Source organism: Thamnophis elegans, chromosome 4 (assembly GCF_009769535.1).
Source record: "Thamnophis elegans isolate rThaEle1 chromosome 4, rThaEle1.pri, whole genome shotgun sequence".
Taxonomy (NCBI): domain Eukaryota; kingdom Metazoa; phylum Chordata; class Lepidosauria; order Squamata; family Colubridae; genus Thamnophis; species Thamnophis elegans.
This window is the reverse complement of record NC_045544.1, coordinates 6,447,786-6,452,346: the sequence shown is the minus strand read 5'-3', so window position 1 is coordinate 6,452,346 and position 4,561 is coordinate 6,447,786.

Below are 4,561 nucleotides of genomic sequence, written 5' to 3'. Positions count from 1 at the left end.
ACAGGACAAGTAAATGAGAAATGGTACAATCAAACAGAATATAGCACGTTCCTTTTTTTAAAAAAAAATCCTCTATTCATTGACATCCTTCGTAGATTCTTAATGGAAAAATACGAAGGGGTTTATTATCAAAAGATTAAAGTGCATCTTATATCTAATGTGCATTTCTATATAAGGCCCTTTTTTCTTTTTCTGATATTAAAGGATGTGCCTATTTTTGATGACAAAGTGCAGTGTTTCTCAACCTTGGCAACTTGAAGATGTCCGGACTTCAACTCCCAGAATTCCCCAGCCAGCAAATCAGGGGTGGGTTTCTCGCCCCGTTCCAACCGGTTCGGTTGGAACGGGGCCGGCGGCGTCCTCATGCACGTGCGTGGTGCACGCATGCGTACTAGCGTCTGTGCGAGGCTCCAGCTGCTCCTGGAGGATTGCGCAGGCGCTGTATGCGTCCTGCGCATGCATGGAAGCGCAGAACTCGTCAAAACCGGGTAAGGAGGGCGGGTGGGCAGGTGGGCCCTTCGCCATTCCCGGAAGTTACTTACTTCCGGGTTCGCCGGCCAACCGGTTCGCAGGGACTGCCGCGAACTGGTTGAAACCCACCCCTGCAGCGAATGCTGGCTGGGGAATTCTGGGAGTTGAAGTCCAGACATCTTCAAGTTGCTAAGGTTGAGAAACACTGACATAGTGTGAATGTAAAGTTCCTGTCTTAATCTCTGTTTACCTAATACTGAATTCCACCAGATGAATGGGACTTGCTCCGAATACACATGCACAGGTCTCACTGCTGTTCCACTGATGCTAATATACCTCCATGCAATATATTTGGGTTCAGGGTGTTTTTAAAAAAAATGAAATCTTACATTACAATCTTATTCAGAAACCTTTAATCTTATTTTCCCTGGTGAAGTATGCCTCTATAATATTGTTTTCTGTTTACAAACTATTCATGTAGTATTTCTGTAACAAAACTTCCGCCAGCAGCCAATTACTCTTTCTAAGAAATGTTGAAATATCAATAGTTCAGGAACATAATTAGATTCAAGACCAGAGCTGGAACTCTGCCAGCCTGATTACAACATTCTTTGTCTGTATGAATATTACTTTACATTTTATGTCTCTTAAACACTAAAACATTATACTTAAAAAGAGATTTTACTTGTCCAAAAGTTTGTATCTTGTATTTTGGAACAGGGTTCTTACATCCTGTTAATTTAATTGTAATCTAAAAATAATTAGATTTTTCCAATGGTTACTTGGCCTGTGTTTCGTACTGAACAATGTACCATTCTTCGTGCTTAAAAAAACCACTCTCATTGTTGGCAATGAGGTGGGATATGAACAATAACCCTTTTCACTTTGAAAAATCGGACCAAGTTTCTTCCTTTAAACAAGTCTAGATAGTCACTAGGTGACTCTATATATACGGGTCCAGATTATATTGTGTTGCATTATGAGACAAGGACAGAGACATATTCAAAGTTGTTCATTAATGAAAAAAAAAACATTGGTTTAATTAACTAGGTTCTGCATGCATGCTATTTTTGTATGGAAATTTTTACATTAAAGGATAGCCTTACATGTTTATATTTGTGAATAAGACTCTGATTTTTACTTTTTGGGGTGGTTAATAATAGCAAAATCAAGATTTGTAATATGCGATATTGTCTATGCCCAAGTACATATATGCAGCCTCAAACCATGCGTGAAGATGGGATGTAGACTTTACCTATTCATGTTCCAGTGATCCAACTTAAATACTTTGTCTTTCCCCTGACAATTTGCCACACCCAACTCACCAGTGGTGGGTTTCAAAAATTGTTCGAACCTACTCTGTGGGTGTGGCCTCCTTTGTGGGAGTGGCTTGCCACCCATGTGACCGGATGGGAGTGGCTTGCCGCCCATGTGACCGGATATGAAGATGCCGACGACACTTGTCAGAACCACCTTAAATTACCTCGCACACAGCACTGGCATGCATAAGAATAGGATGTAAACTTGTTTTTTAAAAGGCATCTTTGGTTTGCGTTAAAACAACTTCAACACACGCAATGTTCCGATTGCACCACAAACGCAGTAGTCATCCTTACCTTTCACAGAGGCACTGAGTTTTATAAATATGAGCATGAGAGTGTAGAATAATCATATCCAAGGACCAGTGGTGGGTTTCAAAAAATTTTGGAACCTCTTCTGTAGGTGTGGCCTGTTTTCCGGGTCCACTGGTGGAATCTCAGTAGATTCAGTAGATTTGACGAACCGGTTCTACCGAATAGGTGTGAACTGGGAGGAATCCACCTCTGCAACTCACTGTGGCCAACTCATCTCGTCCACAGGACAACTCGCCATGCCCAACTTGCTACAGGATAACTTGCTGCAGGACAAGAGTTACACTAATATGAAAGATATGGTGGAATAGAATCATTAAGGAAAGGATGCAAAAGGAGGGACAGAATGAAATGCAAATGACAAAAATTAAATGTTTTATTTATTTATTTGAAATAATTGAATTGTTAAATTGTCTTCCATAAAATTGGCCATGGCAAGTTGTCCCGCAGTGAGTTGACTATGGCAAGTTGTCCCATTGCGCTCTCAGCAAAGCGATAGCAAACCCTGAATGTTTTTTCTCCTTCCGAATATATCGTATTTTTCGGAGTATAAGACGCTCCGAAGTATAAGACGCATCTAGCTTTTGGGGAGGAAAACAAGGGGGGAAATCTGCCTCCCAGCAATTTGCCTCTTGCACCAAACAGCACAGAAGATATATACTGTTTGTGGTGTTGCATTTCAGACTATACTTGTAGAGATGGTTTAAAATTGATGTGGCTTTCTGGAAGTAAACATTATTCTCTGCTATTTGAAAGAAGATTACAATAGCACTGCAGGGGTCGGTTTCTCGCCCCGTTCCAACCGGTTCGGAAATGTAATAGGTATAGACATTTGTATGAAATGTTAGAATACACGATGTTTTTGAGCAAATAAGGTAATGGAGGCTCACTTTAAACATAGCTAAGGCATTCTCCTATTGAACAGGGTTGAGAGATCGGTGTATATGTAGGTTGTATACTTAAAATATACTAAATTTTAATGCATGGAGCATGATTTATTTTATTTATGAATATTCAGCAACAAGGAAGTACATATAAATTTTTGCGTATACTATAGCACTTTTTCCACCTTACCACCTCTCTTAAACAGTTTTATTCACTAAAGCGGAATATACTCTAATTTAATTGTCTATGATAGATTAATTGTTCAAAAACAAAACAGATATTGCTCAATTAGCTCTAGGGAGTAACTGGATACTATTGCCTAAAATCAATACAGTACTAAAAGGAATAAATGGGTTATCAATTTATCCTTTGGATATGAAATGCCTACATTCTCTCAAATAAGGCAGTGGTTCCCAAATTTGGCAATTTTAAGCTCTGCTGGCTGGAGAATTCTGGGAGTTGAAGTCCACAAGTCTTAAAGTTGCCAAGTTTGGGAACCACTGAAATAAGGCATGAGTCACATTTCACTGTACCAAGCCCTTTAAAGATGTATTCTTTGAACAAGAAGGCATGGAAGGCAGAACATTCTAGCCAGCCTATAGATAGGAACAAAAGCATAGGATGAAAAGGACACAACATTCATGTGTTTATGTGCTTCTATAGCGCCTAACATTTGTAGTTGCCTCAAGGATGTGTTTTATGGAGACACTTTAAAGTGTGTTGGTTTGTGGATATTTTTTTTTAATGGAAGCAGACATATTTTCCCCTCAGAGGAATGTAAGGGTATTTTTTCCCTTGAACTATGTTCTTCCCGTGACCCGACAAAAGGGCGAACGACAAAACCGCGCCCAACTAAACCGCATCGCTGACGTCATCAACGCGGCGACAACAGCCAGCGTGGAGAAAGAAGGGCGCTTTAAATAGCACGTCGAAAGAAAGCCGATTTAACTTAAGGTAAGGGCTAGGTTTAGGGTTAGGTTTAGGGTTAGGTTTACGGTTAGGTTAAGGGTTAGGTTTAGGGTTAGGTTTAGGGTTAGGTTTAGGGTTAGGTTTAGGGTTAGGTTAAGGGTTAGGTTTAGGGTTAGGTTTAGGGTTAGGTTAAGGGTTAGGGTTAGGGTTAGGTTTAGGGTTAGGTTAAGGGCTAGGTTTAGGGTTAGGTTAAGGGTTAGGTTTAGGGTTAGGTTTAGGGTTAGGTTAAGGGTTAGGTTAAGGGTTAGGGTTAGGTTTAGGGTTAGGTTAAGGGCTAGGTTTAGGGTTAGGTTTAGGGTTAGGTTTAGGGTTAGGTTTAGGGTTAGGTTAAGGGCTAGGTTTAGGGTTAGGTTTAGGGTTAGGTTAAGGGTTAGGTTTAGGGTTAGGTTAAGGGCTAGGTTTAGGGTTAGGTTAAGTGTTAGGTTTAGGGTTAGGTTAAGGGTTAGGTTTAGGGTTAGGTTAAGGGTTAGGTTTAGGGTTAGGTTTAGGGTTAGGTTTAGGTTTAGGGTTAGGTTAAGGGTTAGGTTAAGGGTTAGGGTTAGGTTTAGGGTTAGGTTTAGGGTTAGGGTTAGGGTTAGGTTTAGGGTTAGGTTAAGGGCTAGGTT